We start from the raw sequence: 11,585 nt of genomic DNA, 5'->3' as shown, positions 1-11,585 counted from the left end.
AACATACTTGTGATCTGATGCTCAGGACTGAGTTTGAGCTTGTGTAGTAGTTACATTTGGACTGAGTTTGAGCTTGTGTAGTAGTTAGATTTGTAGCTCCAGACGAGGATGATCTTATCCACTTGTTTTCAAATGGCTGGCAACATACACAAAATCAAAACCAATCATGCCTTGCAAAGTGAAAATCAAAATCTGATACAAAATGGCAGAACAACAGCGAAGAATCAGGGAATCCCTTATTGCAAAAACTGCATCAACGAGTCTCATCAAGGAATCAGGGAATGCAAATGGAGAAACAACACTTGGAGACCATCAGAGAAACCATCAGGGGGAACAAAAGAGAAGAGTCCTGAAAATCAACATTGATGAAGTTTGCACCTTCATGTGCAGTGCCAACTCCGAGGAGTGGTCGAGGACAAAAGCAGTTTTGAGTGGCCACCTCAAGAAAAAAGTGATGGGTCCTGTGCCCTAGATGAAGCTAAAGATAAGCCACATAGGAGATGATGGGAAGTTCAATCAATTTGGACTTCTTGATGCTTTTTGGACAGGTATCCTGACTCTGTAGCATCCCAAATCCTTTTGTTGCTTGAATGTCCATACATAATATTTATTACTTCAAGAAATATAATTAATGATAAAGATTGTCATGTTTGAGCTTGGATCGTTGTACCTGGCTTAGCCATTGATTCAGCTTTGGTTGGTAGACCTCTTTCGGCTACTCTTTTCCTCAATGCCCGACAGATAGAATCTTTTTCTAAGGACTTCAAGGACCTCTTCCATTTTTACATCCTTAAGCTTGAGCAATACTATTCATGGTATAGCAGATCTGCCATCACAGATGCAGTTGGAGTCTTGTCTTTATTTTAAAGCAACGTTTTGACAAGTTCTGAGGCCTTTTCTCTGAAAGCATAGGATCCAAAATACCGTAATGGTCTATTTAACTTGTAAAGTATTAGCTAAGACCAACAAAGTGAATTAAGCGATAGTTTTAACAAATCAAACAAGATCTCATCTTCATCAAGCTCTAACTCTTAAGGAGGCCATAATTAAAAGATACAAGAAACATCTTAATGATATTGAATAAACTTTTCTATGGTTCATTTATCATTCACGGCTTCAACTCTAATTGATTCAATTTACCAACTATCAAATTCACAGACTATCCTCAATCATAATAATCTCATTTTATTATTATTATTTTTTAATGTTCCTCACTCTTCTTGCCTAAACCAAGTTGTGATTCATTCATAACCAAATTGTGATTTATTGGTTTCTATCATAGACAAAATAATTTGGAACCCATCATTTGTTAAAGAACCTTAATTGAAAATTAAAAAAATTTATAATTAGATCTACATCAAGATTGATCAAAGTGCAGTCTTATTATTCTAAATCAATATACATCATTGTTCTACATATCATATCACCTTTGACTAAGGTATGTTTTACCTTCTTATTTTGTTGATTCATTATGTTCGCACGACATTATGCATGATCCTTTTTTTTAATAGTTTATCTGTAGTGATAATTGAAGATTAAATTAGTATAAGCTTGCATATGGATATGTGGGCATATGCAATATTGTAAATCACCATAGCACAGGCCAAATGCCATTAATTAAACAAGGACGTTTACAATTAATATTGAAAAATTCAAACAAAGATATTATGTATTAGTAAACATGTAAAAAAATAAAATTAACATACATATAATACCTCAAGCATATAGAAAATACTGTATTCAATCTTTAACATGCATACAGACAAGATGTGGACTAGCATTGTTCATGAAATGTTCACAAGTTCTATTAATGAACAATTTATGAACATTCTTTCACAAGTCAAAATTTGCTAAGTTCATGTTTGGCTTATTGCCCAAGCTTAATGGTTCTACAAGGCTTTTTTATGTTTATAGAACAAACATGGTCGAGCTCTTATCGAGTGGAGTATATCACGTCAATTTGTGAAGAATACTCACTAACTCTGGATTTACCAATCTTGGCTCGAACAAGTACCATCTTTCCATATAGCAGACAATAGTTTGGAAAGACATGAATAAGAAGATAAGTTGTACCACCCAAAACAAGTAGTAAAGTTTGCACTTACTCAAAATTCTCCATTGTTAAACTGCTATTATATGGATATCAAAGTTATTAAAAACTCATCAATTTGCTAAATCTCATCAGAGTCAACCATACACGAGCATAAATTTAGAGTGAGTTAAATCTCACTATATTAGGACCCTTGTCTTTTGACAGATTGTCAGAACAATATATCTCCGAGGTCCAACAAACCCAACATCAACTGGAAAATTATATCAACTACAATACACAAAATAATTCCCAGTTCTGCATGAGTTGTATGTGACAGTAATGAAGACACACACCTGACTTTGGAGCAAAATAACCCGTTGTCAAGAAGCAACTTCTTCATCCATGATGGTTTTCCATTTTTCAATGAGTTGATTTCATCCTTGCATTGCGAAATTGTAGCCTCCAGTGAGTATAAGGTTGTAGATGCTAGATGATCTTGGATGGACTGTAAACAATGATGTAGATAAACTAACCAAGAAGCATAGCAGAAAGAAGATATTAAGAAGTTTGAGAAATGTCCAGATTACAAACCTTTTGATCACCCAAAAGATCATATACTGATGAATAGTAACAGGTCTCTCTCCAGTATAGGAGGTTGGTCCAACAGGCTTCCCAAGGTATATGATCTAAACAAAGGTAGTAAAAGTAATGCATCAAAATATTTGATCAAACACAACACTATATTATCTTCTAGAAGCTTACTGAATCATGATCACAATCAAGAAAAATTCGTCCACAAGGTTGACCTTGATCTACTGTAGAAAGTTGCCTTTCGAGACACAATGGTAACTGCGAGTGCTTCTTTGTTCGCAAACCCCTGCATCAAAATAGATCCAGTGTCCACGTTTTGTGCAATAGCAACTGCTAACCTTTGCTATCCCATTTGACACTGTCTAATAGTGTTTCTACTTGAGCAATTCATGTTAATTAGAAAAAAAAAACTAAGAATCACATTTTTATTAGGAAAAAACAATAAGACGAATTTGTTATAACACGAAAGAAACACATGTTAATCCAAATGCATTAAAGGTCATTCTAGACATTTCTTGGTGTTCATTTCAATGTGCTCACACTTTTGCATGATTAAATCTAAATATTTCATCATCACAAAAGATCTGCACTTTATTTGTTATAGTTAATTAGCACAAAATTTCACAAGAGAAATGAAATGGCGATCCAATTTGCTTGAAACTACTGGGACTATACTACAGAAACAAGTAATCAATGGTCATGGTGGTTATTTAATCATGTTTTATTCAAATATTTTCGGGCAATGTTAAGTTCGATCACTGACTTGAGGTTGTATAATCTCTCCAACCCAATCTTCAATGACCATGTTTATGCAATAAATATCAAACATAAATTAGACATCAAGATTTTATGAAAGTGACATGGACCCATTGCAAACACCCAATGTGTTCATAGAGTGTATAAGATGTTTACTAAATGACCTGAATATTGGACTGTTGTACTGACATGAATATTCTCACGCTTTTGGGTTGTCAAAAAAACTATTCACACTTCAAAGCCTATATTCGAGATAATATAAAAATATCTGACTTTGGTTTTACAGATAGAATCACAATTTCATTTCCTAGGGTGAGGTTAAGGAGAAGCTAAACTAATTGCAACTACAAAATAAACAATTGAAAATCAGTTTGTTTAAGCATGAAAATACCAAGCAAAAGTTGATTGACTCTAATGTTAAGACTTCAATTGCAAGCTCCTGATCAATATCTGCAATCTAAGATAGCAACAACCAACAATTTGTTAAGAAACAACTCAAAAAGCCCAGCATTATAGACTATAACTTTCAGCACATTGTCAAATATAGCAACCCATTCAAGATGTTCCAATATAAGATCTTCGTCGGATGATTCTTGAAGTAGCTATGAAGCTTCATTTGCAGCAATCACTGGACTAGAACTTGAATCCGCAGAAGAATCTAAGGATTCATTCTTCGTTAGACTAGCATGATCTTTCAACAATCCAGTATAATAATTTTTGACCAAGATCTGCCAAACAGTGAGAGCTTGTGAGCACAGTCCTTTACTAGCATACAAGAATGCAAGTGTTATGGGAGGAGGTTGGTTCGAAGTGGGTGAGCATGGAGGATTTCGACAAGACAACAACAATGTTGCATAGAGGGGAGCCAACCAGTGTTAATGGTGTAATGGAGATGAGTGAAAGAAGAAAGGGTTAGTAGATAAACAACTTAATGACATTATATATTAATCTTTAAATAAAACACCCATTAAGCATAAGTAGCCTTAATGAACAGGGTCATATCCAATTTGACAAAAATATGTGAAAGTAGACATGTAGACTAAAATAGAGATAAGAGGAAAAATGTCAATTAATTTGACTATGTGATTATTCATTTATTTTAGTCTAGAATAAATAAAGAGACAACTTTCATGGAAGCGAAATATATGACCCTTAGTTTACTTAATAGTGAAAAGATCCATGCAATCAACCAATGGTGCAAGGAGACTCAGGGCTCCAACTTCTACTTGTACAAAGAGTTAATATTGATTCCAAGATGAATCAGATGAAAAACTAATGCATCCAACATGAACATAGAAGAATTATAGACAAACTTAAATTAAGTTGCTAGAGACAGGTTGAGCATGAAAACACAATGATTTTGTTACTAGTGACGCTGTATTTCTTACAAGAATAACTTGTAATTGATTGCATCAACTTACACAATGAAATATTTAACATAAACATTCTGGAAGGAACCTAATGTTGGCAGCTTCTCCTCATATCAAGAAATAAACTAACATACAATAACTTCTTTTCCCTGCTAAGGTTATCCATGCCGTAGAAAATTCAACAAAAAATCAGTCAAACAAACCTAGTAAAGGAAAATATATAAAATAATAGCAAGAAGATAGTCACACAAAAAAGTGTATAGTCCTTCCATATTGGCTGAAGGGCAAAATACTTGCACCACTTGGTATAGTTCTCAAGTGACTTCTTCAAGGCACTATTTACAGTAGTTTCATCTATTTTCTGCCCAATAAGTTTTCCATCTTATGAACAATGAAGCATTGAAGTTACTTAAATGACAAATCACTTGATAGACAAATGTTCTAAGAACAATATCAAAAAATAAAAAAAAAATGAAAATGAAAATAAGTAAATTAGAGACTGATGAAAAGAAAAATAGGATATTGTACTTGCAATCAGCCAAATCGATGGGGTCGGGTTTGAAAGCCCTTGTCGAAACATTTCTCTAGCAAAACAATAATATCAAAAGTAAGCATTGTCTGACAACTAGGGAGAAGATCACAACATTGATGTCATCTTACTGCCAAGTCTAGACTCATTGCCAACATTTAATACTAGCTTTCCATCCACCAACAATCACTCCTGTAGAGAAAATTCTGAAGGCAACAAAGTAGGATAGAAATCAAATAGAGTTGAGATTGGGTTTTTAAGAGATATAAGTCCGAAAAAATACCTTTAATCACTCTAGATGGCTTTAAATGCTCAAGTACAATTGTCAAAGCACGTTCTTTCAGATCCATCATACATCCAGATGTATTGATATTCGATGTCATCATTGTCGTAAGGAAAAGAGAACAAAGGTTTTTAAAAAGGTTTTAAAAAAGGTGCGATAAGAAGCAAACATTTCACCAACAGTTCAACAGATGATAGAAATGATATTTGTGCCTCATGTTAACTCTCTATGTCACTGACTATGCATGCATCATCTTAGAAAATTAATTGAGAAAATTAATCAAATAAGAAATTAATAATTGGCATAAGAAGTTAGGTTCAATGGCATTCAACTAGACATAGTGCCAAAAGTGAAAAATAAACACTAGTAACAACAAGGCAATGAAAACCAAACAAAAGGTAGAACTAAAGAGAAATATAACGAGCAAATACTCAATCAAAGAATAATAATGCACAAAATACTAAATACTGATTATAATCCTACCAAGGAGAGGAGCTCTATCACATTGCCATGAAGATAATAAATATAAGAATGCCTAGAATACTTGACTACAGATTATAATCTGATCGGAGAGAGGAGCTTGATCCCACGGCCATGAAAATAATAAGCATAAGAATTCCGAATAACAATTATAATCCAATCGGCCAAGCATAAGAATGCCCGAAATACTTGAATACCGATTATAATCCGATCGGGGCAAGGAGCTCAATTCCACAACCATGAAGATAGTAAGCATAAGAATACCAAAAATACCTAAAATTATAATCCAACCGAGAGAGGAGTTTGATCCTACGACCATGAAGATAATAAGAAGAATGTTCTGAATGCCTAAGAACCGACTATAATATGATCGGAGAGAAAATCACTCGACCAACGGGCTGGCACCAGTACAGCATTCCAGCCAGGATGGAGGTTTGACAACATCTCCAGAGGCATCGCTCGGGCCGCGCGGGCCTCGGTCGTTCGAATCGCGCAACCCGCGCGTGCACCAGTCGCGATCGCGTGGATTTTTTTTTAACTTAGGTTTTAACAATCAACTTCTACCTATAATTGGAGTAATTTAAATAGGCTTAATTAAATCCTCTTAAAATTATCCTATTATTTTTTAAAAAAATATTTTATTTTAAATATTTAGATTAATTGTTTTATTTTTAGTTAATATATTTTATATTTTAAAAATATCGAAACTATACCGGTACGACACGATACGATACCAAAACTATATCATTCCGATCGGGATTGAAATCTCAGCACGGTTTGATATTTTAAACTTGCCCAGAATATGTGAATGCTAATAATCATCAGACCAGGGAGAGGAGCTCGATCCCACGACCATAAATATAATAAGCATAAGAATGTCTAGAATATTTGAATATCGATTATAATCCGATCAGGAAGAGAAGCTCAATCCCACGCCCAAGAATAAGAATGTCCGGAATACCTAAACACCAATTATAATTGTCCGACTAGAGAGATGAGCTCATTCCTATGACCATGAAGGTAATAAGCATAAGAATGCCCAGAATACGATTATAATCCGATCGGGAAGAGTACCTCTATCCCACAACCATGAAGATAATAAGAATAATGCTCATAATGCCTAAGTATCGATAGTAATCCGACTGGAGAGAAAAACTCGATCCCACAGCTAAGAATAAGAATGCCTAGAATACTTGAATACTGATTATAATTCGATCGGAGAGAGGAACTTAATTCCAGAGCCAAGAATAAGAATGTCCAAAATAGAAGAGCATGTTGACAGACAACAATGTAGATATCAAACAAAATATTATTTGATTACCATCAGAGTTCATTGCTAGAATCTCATTCTTGCATCAAATTGTCAATATAGGAGAAGGAATATGCATCATCCATATTATAGAACCCCTACAAACCTTTTTGTTAGGCACATTAGTATTGCCTAACCATAACTTTTGTCTAGATCATTGAGAGTACGGACTACTTGGCATTGTGTGCTAATTTCACATATGTATTTACCAACTCAAGTGCTAACTAATGAAATGCAAATATACAGTGAAAGAAAGTTAATAAACACAGGCGAGTTTGTACGGCAGAATGGTATCGGTCATGGTGGGATAAATATCTTGGTGCTATGCAGTTTGTAATAACTACAGAGAAAAGGCAGTCATGAATATGGAGCAAAAACCATGCTATGAAGGGTCAAATAAAATAGAGAAACACGCAACTAAAAACTATCTGAAGAAGCAACGAAATATCTATTAGCAATCACCCATCCACTAATTGCAATAGTTAGCATAACAGGCTTTGAAGGCAGAAATCCATACTTACTCTACATTGTCTTTCTCTTTATTTTAGGAAAGACATAAAAGTTAAAGCCCAAGGTGAATGTAACCTAGAGTACTTTAACTAAATGTTCAAAGCCCCTGTTTTATATGGAGCAGAGGTGGCTAATGCCATCACAATTATCTTTTTTCATGGGGAAAAAAATATATTTTTAGGTAAATCACATCAACGAGAAATTTGTTTGCAGCTCTAACAAAAAAGTGAATACACAACAATAGAAAAGTCGCAACGATGACGGAGCAAGGAAGCATAAATTATTCTTCCACAAGGGCGTCTTCTTCAAAGAAAACATAAAATCACGGAGTCCAAATCCTAGACTTGCAATTTTTCTTCTAAACAACTAATACGAAGTAGAACTGACCTCGACATTCTTTTGATCGTTAAAAAGACTTTCAAATTCGTGATCCCGCACCTCCCCTAAGAATACAATCCCGCAATTGAAAATCCACCGGGAAAGGAAGAAATTAGGAGCGGCAACGGCGACCGGAGTCGGATTTCCAATACAAACATCGACGTGTATCCTTCGCGGGCGAGCGACCGGAGGCGACTATGATTGAAGGGGGAAATAGGAGATTGAGGAGGTTAGGGTTGGGAATCTCAGCGCGAGGAACAGATGGCAAAAGGAAAAACTTGCGAGCTACGCGGAGAGGCCGAGCCAAAGCCGCAATTCTGGGAAGAGAGAAGCGAGGAGACGGCGAGGGTTCTGTTGGACCGCGTTGATCGTTTTATTGAATTCACAAACGACTTGGCACGCCAAGTCCGCGAGGAAGGCGGGTGACGTGAGACATCAACAAATTAGATTAATTATTTTTTAAAATATACGATAAGAATTTTTTAAAGTTATGGTTACTTTTTTAAATATATAATAATTTTTTTTGAAAAAAAAAATAGAAAGAATATGGTATTTTAGTAATTAATCCTAAAAAATATTGGCAAATATACAAATCCAAATTGAAAATTTTACGGCATAAATTTCTGCATTAACTTCGTTATGGGTCCATAGTTTTATTTTGTTTCTCACTGTCAAAGTTATAAGTCAGACAAAATTTTAAAAAAATATATTAAAATTAATTTAGTAAATAAAAAAATTAGAAAACTAAATCCAACCTATTATAAAAAAAAGTTAAAACTCATTTTGCGATTTTTTTTTGTCAGTTGGAATTTAGTAAGGTTGGGAAAGTGTCATTTAATTGAGACATATCGTCTATTTTGAAAATCCAAAAAAAAAAAATGGGACCAAAATATTTTTAAAAAACAAGAAATTGAAAGGCTCAGAAAATATTGTGGAGCTTAATCTTCAAGAATGAAAAAGAAGATGCCGGCTAGTTCCAGCTAATGTTTATAGCAATGCTAGAGTTTTTCAACCCATTTCCATGGGTGATACCCATAGCAAACTTTCCGTCTCAGCAAATCCAGTCCATTATGATTTGGCTTAATTTCATTTGTATAAATATAAAATCTTGATTATATGATTATCAATTAATCTATTATATAACTATTAAACAGTTGGGATACTTGTCGCAACAGATTCCCGTCACAAATTTGTGACGGGAATCTAGACCATTCGATTTTAAAATAGAAGATTAAATCTAGATCATCACAATCACCCTATTCAATCTACGATCTAAATTTAATCTTAACTTTAAAATTCAACGGTGTAGATTCCCGTCACAAATTTATGACGAGAGTTTATTGTGACAAGCAGCTTTTTTGTAAAACATTACTAAATTACCATTGATTTAATTTATTTTTAAAATAAATTAAATTAATAATATTAATATTAATAATATTAATATTAATAATATTAATATTAATAATATTAATGATGATTATAAATTGATAATATATAAAAAATTAAATATAATTTATTTATATTTTTTTAAATTTAAAATAAATTTATATATTTTAATAAAATAATTTATTAAAATAATTATTTTAATAAAATAATTCATTAAATTAATAAATATTATTTGTTAATTTTATTTTTTAAAATTTAAAATAAATTTATATATTTTTAATAAAATAATTTATTAAATTAATAAATATAATTCATTAATTTTATTTTAATAAAATAACTCATTAAAATAATTATTTTAATAAAATAATGCATTAAATTAATAAATATAATTCATTAATTTTATTTTTTTAAATGTAATATATATATATATATATTTTAATAAAATAATTTATTAATTTTATTTTAATAAAATAATTCATTAAAATAATTATTTTAATAAAATAATTCAATAAATTAATAAATAAATTTGTATATATTTTAATAAATTACATTAAAATAATTATTTTAATAAAATAATTTATTAAATTAATAAATATAATTCATTAATTTTATTTTTTAAATTAAAAAAATTTATATATATTAATAAAATAATTTATTAAAATAATAAATATAATTCATTAATTTTATTTTATAAAATTTAAAATAAATGATCTCTTTTAAATTAAAATTTATTAAATTAATTAACAATTTTAATTAAATTTTATAGTACATTTCAATTAAATCAATTTTAAAATCAAAGAGTACTCATGAAAAAAATTTGTTAACCTCCGAAATCGTAAAAAATCTTCAAGTAATCACATTCCTGAGTTATAACTCATTTGTTGATATGACGATGTTGTATTACTTGAAAATCAATCATAACTTAAATCAAACAACGTTATTGATAACTTTGGACCAATAATCAAAGTTATCAACGATAACCTTCAACCAAATGCCCCCTAAAATTTTTAGCTTACTCAAACATCCATTTCAATGTCACTCCGAACACCCATTTTAGTCTTCAAAGTGCTTGACAATCCGAGTATCCATCTTGATAAGAATGCTTAGTAACCCAAGCACCTCTATTTTCATCTTAGATTTCGTACACAACTCATCCCTCCAAACATCTCAAGTTTCTCGAGCCTCTCGTAATGGGTGTAGACTTACAAAATGTCATACGCCCCACCATCCCAAAGGATAGATAGTTCTGGTGATGGCAAGACACAACTAGCCCTGACCCCTACAAGGGACATCCAGAATAGACGAGTCATAATTGAGCGACGAATTATAATAAGGTACATCGCACCACAGTATGATCTAGGCAGGCTCAGGCTCAGGCTCAGGTTCACTGGGCACACCCTCTGAAGAGTATGCACTATAGGAAACAACCACCTGACTGACCCATAGGATTAATCATATAAAACAGATAAAATCACTAATGATAAAAGATCCACTCGCATTCTCTTCAGCTCTTTCTCCCTCTTCGTTGTATTTTTGAAGACTAAGTTAATCATTAAAGGGGCTTTGTGGAATATTTTCAACACCCTGACACGTATTGATCCATGCATATCATTAGAGGAAGTGTTGACACTAATGTCCAGTGAAGAGGCAAATTCCAAATGCATCATTCAGCCCAAATAAAATTTGTCATTTTAGCTGTCAATATGTAAAATCGAGATCGAGGCTTCAGTGAGCAAGAGCAAACCTCCACACAAGTCACCTACACCAAGCAGTTACCTGGCAACCCAGCAGTCGACGCTCTAGGATCCACAAAGCCTCGGCTCACATTCTCTCTTCCACACTGCTTCCTTTCTTGATCCCTCCAACTGATGGATTGCCGGCAACCACTGCATCAGAATGGCATCAGCACATCTTGCAGTAACTGTAGCTAAAACCCTAACACGAAATGAAACTACAGGCTA

The 11,585-nt window shown here is 32.8% G+C and overlaps 1 pseudogene; it reads right to left on the bottom strand.

Annotated features, from left to right (window-relative positions):
* Positions 1–256: 256 nt before the first annotated feature.
* On the bottom strand, positions 257–2,984 carry LOC141831238 (histidine biosynthesis bifunctional protein hisIE, chloroplastic-like; annotated as a pseudogene).
* Positions 2,985–11,585: the final 8,601 nt, after the last annotated feature.

Source organism: Curcuma longa, chromosome 6, assembly GCF_044706935.1.
Source record: "Curcuma longa cultivar G26 ecotype Majalengka, Jawa Barat chromosome 6, ITB_CL_G26_1.1, whole genome shotgun sequence".
In the NCBI taxonomy this organism is placed as follows: domain Eukaryota; kingdom Viridiplantae; phylum Streptophyta; class Magnoliopsida; order Zingiberales; family Zingiberaceae; genus Curcuma; species Curcuma longa.
The sequence above is the reverse complement of the archived record's forward strand: the minus strand, read 5'-3'. Positions and strand labels throughout refer to the sequence as shown.